The sequence below is a fragment of the Meriones unguiculatus genome, chromosome 16, assembly GCF_030254825.1.
Source record: "Meriones unguiculatus strain TT.TT164.6M chromosome 16, Bangor_MerUng_6.1, whole genome shotgun sequence".
NCBI classification, from domain to species: domain Eukaryota; kingdom Metazoa; phylum Chordata; class Mammalia; order Rodentia; family Muridae; genus Meriones; species Meriones unguiculatus.
Window position 1 is genome coordinate 9,961,448 of NC_083363.1, and position 12,214 is coordinate 9,973,661.

The window sequence follows — 12,214 nt, forward strand, 5'->3', positions numbered from 1 at the left end:
AACCCTCGGCTCACAGCCAAGTCCAATCTGTTGGTCATGTTCAGTCTGTTACTCTGCTCTAGGTGCTTTTAGATGTGTCTGGCTATACTCTCTCTCATATCTACAATAAAAACCTTCTCCTCAACGATACCTTGCAGCAGCCATGTCCTCACTTTATACATCTGTTTGCCATAACATCTGGGTGGGCCATGAATGGACCCCTTTCCAAGAGGCCCAGCCTCTCCTAACCAAGCTACTCTTTTGACTCTTCTGAGGTATGTATGGATTATTTGTTTCTGCTGCCTTCTGCCACACACAATATTTGACTCCAATTTCTAGAGTCTGCCTCTTCAGTAGTGTCTTCCCTCCACCTACTATGCTTCTCCACTGCAATTCTGGGAATCTCTAGGTCTCTCTGGCTCCCGGAGTCTGCAATGACCTCCTGGGAACCCATCACTTGGAAAGGCTCTGTTGCCTCTCTCTGCCTGATCTCTCCTCCTCTGGGTAAGTGCCACCATGAAGCTCCTGCTTTCTCTTTGTTGGCTCCCTAGAGCCTATAAAAGCCACAGGCCAGTGTGCCAGGACTCCTCTAGCCCTCCTGAGCCCTGGAAAGGAATGCCTGGCCTCTGAGATTTGGGACATTTCTCTCTGACTAGTCTTTCAGTCTGCTTGGGGATGCTCTGGATTGAAATTCTTGTCACCAGGACACTGATCTTTCTCTCCTCCACCCTTGCCCCTCCTGTCTGCTCCCTCCAGCAGCTTATTGGAATCCTCTCTCTGGCAGAGTTCCCCTTTTGCAACCATTTCCCTCCTTCTCTAATCTCTTTTCCTCCTCGGACTCAGAGATTTCATTAAAGCCTTGCTGTCTTACTGCAATGGCTTGGCCTCAGTGCAGCTCAATCAATGGTCAAAATGGCGCATTAGATTTTTGAACTCTCGCAGACTGTAACAGCTGCTGCCACTGTACAAGCAAAAGTGTCTTATCTCTAAGCCTTTTCTATTTTCCACCTTTGAAAACTTTTATTTTCTCTCTGATCTAAAAAAAAAATGAATCTCCTAAAACTATTGTGTAAATTCTTTATTCCAAGTTTGTAAATTTATTGGGTCTGGTTAAAAATCTGCAAAATCCATAGCAAAAAAGTTAGTTTAAAACTTGTAACAAAAGATTGATATTTCAAAACCCTATACATAGGTAATCTTAATTTGCTGCAGCATATTGTACATGTAATTTAACTATTATTTGGAAAAATAGGTATGTTACAGAATACTGTATATGTGATGCATATTCAACTCTTATTTAGGAAAATATGTTTTGTTTGTTTGTTTGTTTGTTTGTTTTTCTGAGAAAGGGTTTCTGTGTGTAATAGAGCCCTGGCTCTCCTGAACTCTGTGTAGACCAGGCTGGCCTTGCACTGACAGAGATGCAACTTGTCTTGGTTGGATTAAAGAGCACTGGGATTGAAGGTGTGTGCCACCTTCTTCAGCTGGAAAATATAGGTTTTTAAATAGCAAACGGGATTTACCTCCATCTTGGCTGATGACCTCATCAGAATGATGACCTCATCAGGATGGAAGCAATCAGGTGGCTGGCAGCCATGTTTACTAAGGTTAAAAGAGAATTCACGCCGTATAACTTCACTACCACCTGATTAGGATGGTATATTTATACCAAGTGGAATAAACTAACTAAGGCAGCATTCATAAAACTTTATATTCTCACTCTGCTTATAATTGTGTCTCCTTTTTAGGCTAAAGAGGGTTCCAGGATATTTTGGATTAGGATTTTTTTGTGTGTGATGATTTTTGTGATATTTGATCAATAAAGGTTGATCAATTCCCAAGGCTACAAAAGTCTGCTCAGATTAACCAAAGCTGACTTAGAGACGAATGTTTAACCACCTATGCCTTTGCTATCTATGTTCAAAACCAGGCTTCTAGGAAATCTTAGATAAGAAACAACATATGTCTGATTAATGAGGTTTGTGTGATAAACAAGGCCTATAAATTACTAAGGTTGTAAAGGTCCACTCAGATTAGCAAAAGCTGACTTAGAGATATATATCTAACCACTGATGTCTTTGATAACTGTGTACAATACTAGGCTTCTAGAAAAATCTTTGACAAGGAACAATGTATGTTTGATAAATAAAGTTCATAAATTCCTAATGTCTACTCAGGTTAACAATAACTGACTTGAAGATGTATGTCTATCCTCTTCATTTTTGAGAACATTGGTAAACTTTAAATATTTGGATAAATGGAATCATACAAGAAACCTCAATATTCTATAATGGTGCTCTGTGAAAGGATCAGGAAAGTAAAGTTCCCAGTCTCTCTGTGGACTGCATTTATGACTTAAAGTTTTAGTTTGATACTAAAGGATCTTCAGTTAAATCTTCAGTCTAAATATTTTAAGGCTCAAACTTAACAGGGATAAAACTGTAAAATCCTAAAGCTACTAATTTTTTTGTAAGCTATTCAAGATAATTTAGACATGCAAGTTAATGGTCAGTTACCTATAAATGATCACATCCTTTAATGTGCTCAGAACTATGTTTGTAGTCATGCCAATTTTAGATATAATTCAATATACAGGGGCAAACTTATTTTAGCCTTCTGTATATATATTTTCAAGGTTAAGCCTGAAATAAAGTAAACTGTATTTAAAATCAAATTTATTTAATAGATGATGACACTCAAGATTCTCAGAGATCTCCATTTAAAATGTTGAATAAAAAAAGCTTCTCCTTGTAGATAGAAATGCCAGATCCTAGAGGTGCTGTTAATTCTGAGATTCAACAGAGAAAAACCAGTTCCACCATTCTGAGCCAGATTTGGAGCAAGCTTTATTAAATGTTAAATACTGACCAAGAGGTGGATTTTGGTCAGGGCCATTCCTGGAATTTCCCAGCTGACTAGCCCCGAAATACATGCTGTAGGCGCTTTTATGGACAAAACTCATAGGCTACCATACTTTTCCATGAGGCCTTTTTAAACTACAACTCCCAGAAATTCAGGAAGTTACCTGGTGTTGGGCAGGTGGGGATTATAAGTTAATTTTGAGTATGACAATGACCCTAAGATTCCCTCTAAAAGAAGATGATGGGGCATAAATGACTTCACCTAGGTGGTGATAATGTTAACCAGTGGGCAAAGAACTGCCCCATGCCTTGTCCACTGCCAGGACCCTGCCTGGGCATTGCCAGGACACTGTGGACACTGTTGGGTTGACTGTCCTACTGTACCTTGCCATGGTAGGTCACTGTCTCAGTCAGTGTTCTCTTGCTATGAAGAGACATTGTGACCACAGCAACTCTTATACAGGAAAGTATTCAGTGGTGACTTGCTTACAGTTTCAGAGGTTTGGTCCATTGTCATTATGGAGGGCAGCATGGCAGCATGCAGGAAGACATGTTGCTGGAGAAGTAGGTGAGAGTTCTACATCCAGATCAGCAGGAAGACTGGGCCTGGCATGGGCTTTTGAAATCTCAAAGCCTCACCCCCCAGTAACTCACTACCTCCAACAAAGCCACAACTCCTTACCTTTCAAAGAAGTCTCTCTCGAGTGACCAAGCATTCGAATCTTTGAGTCTCTGGGGGCCATTCTTATTCAAACCACTACAGGAAGTTTTCCCAAGTTCCCCCTGTATGAAGGAAGAACATGATTTCTCAAAGGTATGGTTGAGGGGGAAGGTTTTTATTGTAGATATGAGAGAGAGTACAGGTAGACACATTTGGAAGCATCCAAAGCAGAGAGAGAGCATGCACTAGACTAAACATGCTCTCAGGATATTGAACCAGGTCACGAGAGAAAAGGCTTAGAGCAGTGAGTGAGGAAGGGAAGAGAGGGAGGGCAAAGAGGAGAGGGCCAAGAGAGCACAGAAAGTGCATGGCCAAAATGGCAGGGTTCTATGGGAATGGGAAGCTTGGGGAAGGGAAGCCCATGAGAAGTTTAGAGTAGGGGGTAGTGTGAACTGAGAAGAGCTGCAGGTGCTGAGTGAGCCTGGAGGCTTGCCTGTGCTTTGGTGTGCTAACAGGCACCATAGGTAGCCTTTAGTTCTGAGTTTCTTTTGGAGCTGACACCTCTCTACACAGGCAAACCTCTGAGACCTTCTGGGTCTGGCAGGCTGCTGCTGTGGAGCTGCGGAAGACTTAGTGCTGTCCTGTGTGACAGCTGAAGACCAAAGACCTCTGTCTCAACAAAACCAACAAGGAGCCAAGGGTAGCCATCTGGGCAGCAGCTACGCCTCTGTTTTCATCGACATGGGGGCCATTTGGATATTTCCTGCTCAGATTTATCTTTCTCAGATCTCTCTGAATGTTGGTGACTGGATATAGATTGATCATTTTGATACTAGCAAGCAATCAGCCCTTCCCTCAGCTGCAGCAACCTGGTCAGTCCTTTTCACATGTAAAATTAAACCTTTTTGTGGTTTTTCTGGACTCCCAGTTTTTCTTGCTGATAGGCTTCACACTGAAAGAGGGAAACTCCCAAAACAGGTTTCATTGTACCTTTTTTTAAACTGTTATTTTATTTAAAGGAAGTTGCTTTGCAATGGCTGCTCTCAGTAACCAACCACTTGTGTCTCTGGTGGTAAATGACTGGATGGGGGAGAAAAAATGTGAAGTTTGTGTGAGTTGTGATGCTCTAAGAAAGTGAGTTGCGATAAGTAAATACAAGTTGTAAAGCTCTGAGAATGTGAAAGCTTAAGTAAATTGTATGGACCTAAGAAAGGGATTTAAGGTTTGTAAATGCAAGTTAGAAAGGTCTGGGGAAGTGATTTAAGGTATGTGAAAAATGGAAAGTGGTTCAGCATTCTCTCCCTCTCACTATGCTATTGTTATATTAAGACTTCAAAAATTCAGAGTTTTAACAACCAATGCAGTTCTGATAAGCTGTTACTGTAGCCCTGGCATCATAATCATAAGTGTTAGGACCAATTAATGAATGATGATGATGAGGCACACAACAGATTTTATATGAAAGAGCTTTATTAGATGGTGATGAAGAGAGAGGGAGAGAGGGAGATATGATAGGGGAAGAAAGGGGTGGTGCCCTGACAAAGAAAGGCAAGAGGGCAAGAAGGCCAAGAGAGGCCAAGAGAGGGACAAGAGAGGCCAAGAGAGCAAGGGAGGGGCAATGTGGTGAGTTGGTCCCTTTAAGGAGCAAGGTAATCTGAGGAGGCACAGTTTACCTAGCCCTAGGATTTTCATAGGCGATCGTGAGGGGAAGAAACTGTGCATGTAGAGGGAAAAACTCTCTCCCAAGGGAAAGAGGAAGTCCTAAATGGAGGTCAGCAGAAAGGGTCAACCATAGCCAGTGAAGACTGTGGCTGAGGGGAGGTCCCTCCTTCTCTAAAGACAGTAGGAAGTTGCTGGAGCTCAGCAGTCAAGCTTCCGCTACCAAGAGAGGCATTTTATGCAGATAAACGAGGAGAATTCACCAATCCAGCCATTGTTGCATGCAGCAGATAGCAATCTGGTAGCCAGGAAAGGGACGTCCAAAACCAGGGAAAGGGGAGGAAGCCCACCTTTTGAGATAGGCAATACGTGCAGTATGTATCTGGAGCCCAATTGACCTGAGAAATGGATTCAGGTGGATTTTCTGCCGCTCACAAGAATTACTTTTAAGTTTTACAAAGGAGATAAAACTTTAGACATGTTAGCATCACAATTGTAATCTGCACTGAAGTATACACTGTAGAAAAGGCAGTGGACATACACATTTGTGTTAACAGCATGAGCATTTTTTAATGTGAGCTTTTAAAAGGCAGAAGGGAAAAAAAGGCAGAAGTAGAAGGGACAAAAGCTCACTTGATCTTAACCTTTAGTATAAGCACACATTATGGAGATTTAAAATCTTGAGCTTAGAACCATGATAGTGGGCAGTATAGTGTGGCCACCTGGCCGGCAACACATGATGACATCATAGGATTCGAGGCAACACAGAAGCAGGTGCCTAAATACTTACATTCCCCCCCTTTTTCTATAATTAAAAAATGAGGAACTTGGGCTGCTTCTCATGTAAGGTAGATTAAAGTATATAAATTTAGGTTCATTGGAAGAGGCTCTTGGATAGTTAAGAGAGAGAGAAGAAATAATAGCAACAAAATGGCCAGATTACATGGTCAAGAGGAGGAAGGGAAGCCTCTGCCCTGGAAAATTTAAGGTAGAGGGCTGCCAGTAGAGAGTTGTCAGCCATGCAAGGCAGCAGGTAGGGTCTGAGGAACGCTGGGAGAACCTGGAGCTGCTTGTCCTGGTCCTGAAGCACACCATTCCAGCCTTTTGTTGATAATAAGTGAATAACGGGCTTAGATTGTCTTCTGGCTACTTCCTGCTGACACTGGGGGTGCTGTAGGGAGGTCAAAAGGCTGAAATGCTGGCCAAATCCAGGAAGAAGAGGCTGCTTTGATGCTGTCCAGGGTCTACAAGAGCATCCATGGCTGTGAGGGAAAGTGCAGGTCCAGCTTGATGGGAGTCTGTGAGGTCAGACTTGAACACTTGTGGTAGCTGCTTTGGGACTGTTGTGGATATAGGAAACACCTGGGGCTGGCAGGATGCTGAAAAAAATATATATATATGCAGAAGATAAAGTTAAGTAGGTTATGGAGAAAATCCTTTAGGTGTATATTTAAAGCATTTGGGAGAGTGAACAGAGGTGGAAGGTTTGGATTAAAGAGACTTGAACACGGGAACCTCCGTTGACCTGAGGGAACCTTCATTTACCCAATCATTGGCAGTAATTAAAAGGCTTTGCTTTGGATCTGTCACATTAGGAAATTGAGGTCAAGTTTGGTTACAGAAGTGTGTAAACTTAGGGTCCCTTAAAGCAGGCAGTAGGTATGGAAACTTGAAATTCTCCAGAAGACATCCCAGAGGATAATCTGGAGGAACGGGTGAATGGACTATTCCCATTGGGAGGGTAGGATTCAGTGACCTGTCAAGACATCCCAAGAGAAAGGTTTAACCCAGTAGAAATGGTCCTACCTGATCCAATAGCTTGTCAGCTTTGGTCAGAGACCAGGGGCACAGCTGCCTGAGGAGGCACAGTTTACCTAGCCCTAGGATTTTCATAGGCGATCGTGAGGGGAAGAAACTGTGCATGTAGAGGGAAAAACTCTCTCCCAAGGGAAAGAGGAAGTCCTAAATGGAGGTCAGCAGAAAGGGTCAACCATAGCCAGTGAAGACTGTGGCTGAGGGGAGGTCCCTCCTTCTCTAAAGACAGTAGGAAGTTGCTGGAGCTCAGCAGTCAAGCTTCCGCTACCAAGAGAGGCATTTTATGCAGATAAACGAGGAGAATTCACCAATCCAGCCATTGTTGCATGCAGCAGATAGCAATCTGGTAGCCAGGAAAGGGACGTCCAAAACCAGGGAAAGGGGAGGAAGCCCACCTTTTGAGATAGGCAATACGTGCAGTATGTATCTGGAGCCCAATTGACCTGAGAAATGGATTCAGGTGGATTTTCTGCCGCTCACAAGAATTACTTTTAAGTTTTACAAAGGAGATAAAACTTTAGACATGTTAGCATCACAATTGTAATCTGCACTGAAGTATACACTGTAGAAAAGGCAGTGGACATACACATTTGTGTTAACAGCATAAGCATTTTTTAATGTGAGCTTTTAAAAGGCAGAAGGGAAAAAAAAGCAGAAGTAGAAGAGACAAAAGCTCACTTGATCTTAACCTTTAGTATAAGCACACATTATGGAGATTTAAAATCTTGAGCTTAGAACCATGATAGTGGGCAGTATAGTAGAACGTTTTGTATTAGAGTTAGATTAATAAACCAGAACTCTATTGATAAAGGTCAAAGCTCTGGACAGTTAATATAACAGTAGCACAGCAACAGGAGGGACTACTAAGCTGTTTTACTTATTTAGGATACCTTAAATCAACTTAGACCTTGCAACCTTTAAAACTTGCATTTACCAACGTTAAAACATTATCTTAGACCCTCACACATGTATAACTTGCATTTGCCAACTTTAATATGCTTTTAGACTCTCCAACATATATAACTTGCATTTACCAATCTTAAGATGCTTTTTTTAGATCCTCAAACAACATTTTTTTGGCCTTTGTATCTAGTTATTTACCATGAGACATAGGTAAGACTGCTATGAACATTTATTGTCCTTTAGCTAAATAAAGAGATGGTAAAAGGTTTTATTCAGGCCTGTTTCTTGAGTCTGGCAACAAGGCATATTGTATCTAGGCCTGAAATAGCAGCTCTAGGATTTAGGCTTAAGTCCTGGTCTCCTGCATATGAAGAGAACTGAGAAGGCATCTGGAGTCTCCCAAGACAGAAGTTGGCAACTTGTCTGTGGGAAGCCAGTGTGAGGCAAAAACAGACCTGGGATGTTACCCTGGGCTGGACAAGGGTGGTGGAGGTTGCTGAATCAAGGAGCCATTTGTCCTCTGCCAGGCCAAGGAGCTGGAAGGCTGGAAGTATCTTTGGCTCTTGTGCTGGTTGAGCCTCCATGCCTGGGCACAGAGGACAAACCTACATGGGAGCATTTTGACTTTTAGAGGCCAGTCTGCCGTCAGGCAGCTTTGGCTTGTTGAGACAGCAATAGGACCAGCATCTCCTTTGGCTGCACTTGAAACAGTCACCTGGCAGGATGGGGCATTGCAGACCTCTTGTTTTCTCTACAGGAATGCCAATAGCCTCAGAGCAGCAGCCAAGGTCTGGAGCATAGTTTTTGCTATAGATGAGCCTGTCAGGAAGGCTCTTCTCTTATTATTTTTACCACAACTCCTGTATGGGTACTCAAGGACCATCCTCAGCTGTTTATTAAAGATGGCGGTGAGACCATGTTTGCATCTGTAGGACTCTAAATATATATTTGGACATCTATGAGATGACTAACTATTAACTTGTATTTGTTAACCATTAAATATTAGGACTTTAGGTTTTGTCCTTGTTAAGTTGGAGCCTTAAAAGTCAGAAATATAGTCCATTAAAGTGAGAGCATAACAGTTTTTAGTATGATTTAGTATATAAAAAGCTTATAGCTTATAAAAGTCTAAGGCCATACTATAGATTGATAATAATACCATTTTTGGAAAATAAGACAAAGTATATTTTAACTTTTTGATAGTAAAGATACAGCATAATGACCAAGTTTTAACATAAATACCTCTAAAATTAACAGATCTTAATTTAGAATATTGGTAAAAACCTGTACATAGTAACCTGAGTTATGAGTTTTAAAACCAACAATATAGTAGAACAGTACAAAGCAATTTAAAAATTACATTTGTATTTATTATAGCAAATCTATTAGCCAGAAAGCCTAGTGGTGAATCTGAACCATAGGCAGCATATGGCAGAAGAAAGCGCATTTATTAATTTAGGAATTGAAAAAGACATAGAGAGTTAGATGTACATTTTAAATCAACTTAATTTGAATAGCTCTTTATAACTTTGAAATTTTAACATTATTGAACTAGAGTTGAATTATATATATATTAAAACGTAACTTTGAATTTTTATAAAAATCCGTACCAATTTAAAATGAGGCTTGTTGTTGTCCTAGTCTAAAAAGGAGGTAAAATAAATAGTTATGATTAAGGAAATCTTATAAATGTAAACCCAATGAAAAAATTATATAAATCATTAGATAAGAATTTAAAGCATTTAAACATCTATCTATCTATCTATCTATCTATCTATCTATCTATCTATCTATCTGTGCAGAGTGTACAGAAATCAGAAAGATTTTTTTTAAAAGCTTGGAAATAGCACTTTAGAGGTCAGAATATTGAGAGCCAGTGTATAGAGCGCACGCAGCTTGGAGCTTTTAGGAGTGTGGGAGGGCAAGCACATGGCTCAGCTTCTCTATTTAAAACCAACATGGCACCTCCCCATGTGCATGCACGACTGTGGCTGTACAGAGAGACCGGGTGCTTGCTCGTGGGATGGCTGTACCGGCCTGGTTTAAAACTCTCTCCATGCACGTGGAATGGTTGCATGCTTGTGGCATGGAAGTCTGCACAACGGAAAACCCTATCTGCAAGCCAGCCTCTGGTACAGGAATTCCGCAGGAAATTTAAAATCTCACCCATGGAGCCTCAGGCAGCGGTGTAATCTAAAGCCATTGGTGTATGCATAGGGTCCCCAGTAACTGCTTACCTAGAAACAGGCTGTGTCTGTCTGAAGCTGAATTTACAGGCAGCATGAGTCCCCGGGGCTCAGAGCACCAGCAGGGAGCAAGTCCCAATGGTGGTGAGAAGCTGCCCTGGGCAGCAGTGGGCTGCTGAAGTGGACCTCCATCACAGGCAGTGGGAGAGATGTGTGGTAAGACAGTTGAGGAAAAGTAAAGATTTTTAGGCATAGATGGTTAAGGGTAGATAGAGTGGGAAAAATCTGTTTCAGCCATCCATTGTCCGATTTAAAGGGCTCCTGGTGTATCAGGAGAGCCATTCTCCTGGCCAATGCACCAAATATTAGGACCACTTATGAATGATGATGATGAGGTGCATAACAGATTTTATATGAAAGAGGTTTGTTTGATGGAGATGAAGAGAGAGGGAGAGAAGGAGAAAGGGAGACATGATGGGGGGGGTGACCCAACAGAGAAAGGCAAGAGGGCAAGAAGGCCAAGAGAGGCTAAGAGAGGCACAATGTGGCGAGTTGGTCCCTTTAAGGAGCAAGGTAACCACGCCTTCCAGGTGTGACCTCCTGGCTGGCAACACATGAAGACATCATAAGTTGCTAGGCAACCCAGAAGCAGGTGCCTAAATACTTACAACAAGCTCATATGTTTTAATTTCCTTTGTTTGCTTTCTAAATATAGACTTAAATGTGCTTCTTATTATGTTGAAAACATCTATGGTTTGTTTGTATATCTGGCACTCTATACAGAGGAAAGAATGTTCATGCTTTTAACCCATAATAAGTTCTTTGGGTCCCCACCCTTTTGCTATGACTCAAAGATGTTTGTCTACTCCTTCTGTTTACAAACACTTGCTAACTACTTTTTTCTACAGTGAAGATTGCAGTTCAGGCTACAAACAGTGGTGATACTGATACATTTAAAACTTCTATCTCTTTTTGTAAGCTTAAAAGGTTCATGCAAGCTTGAAGGATTAACAATTTAGGTCCGCCTGTCACAGGTTAAACAGACACCAGATGACTACTCAGTCAGTAGCTTAAGCTTTCCCACTTGGGACTTCTCCCTTCCCACTCACTCCAGGAGGCCTGGAGGTTTCAAGTGTCCACTCGAATAAATACAGAGTCCACCCAACCCCAAACTCCTTAATTTTACCTTCTGTCCCGAGTCTACATCTGGCCCAGCAGATTTCTAGTGAACTGCAGACTGCAAATTGCTTCAAACACAGCTGCCCTGGACTAAAACCTGAATGATGGCTTCTGGTGAATTTCCTACCTGCCTGAGCCCCTGCTTTGACCAACATTCCAGACAGCTCCAAAGCATCCTGCACTTTGCTAGCTTCATGTGGTTCTGTAGAACCTGGGCAGCAAGTAAAACCAACTTCCCAGCTGTGCTCCTTTTCCCCTCTTCTGGCCTTTGACCAACATCCCAGCCTTCCTGGACCCTGACAAGTTGCCTTAATTTCAGTTAAGAAGCATTTACAGAAGAGATTATACCCTCCCTCATCAGCAACAAAAGGCTGGAATGTCAGCTCCAAAGAAAAATCCACTCCCTGAAATGATGACACTCCTTCCCCCTACCAAAGGAGCCACTGTCGGAAGGGACAACTGGCTGTCTGTGGTGCCTATTTGCATAGCAAACACGCCTTGGCTTTCTGCCTCCCTCAGCAGTTGTGGCTCTTCTCACCCCGCCCCCTACCCTAAACTTCTCCAGCGCGTGGCCTTCCCTTCCCCCAGCTTCCCATTCCCATAGAACCCTGCCATTTTGGCCATGCACTCTGTTTTGTCTTCCCCTCTTGTCCCCCTCTCTTCTCATGGCCAAGTCCATTCTGCTGGCATGTTCAGTTTACTACATTTTTTTTTCTTCTCTGGACTCTTCTAAGTGCTTCTGACTGTATCCTCCCTCATATCTACAATAAAAACCTTCTTAATGTACCATTCTTGCCAAACTACATCCAAGCCCTTCATCTAGGACCTTCTCTCTTGGATGAGATTTTCCCTGTACCAGCATGGTGTCATTCCCTTCTCTCATTCCTCTACAAAATCCTAGCTAAACTGTGTCTGCTATGGGCAACTGTGAGCTTGGTCTCTGGCCAATGCTGATGAGCTGTTTGAACAGA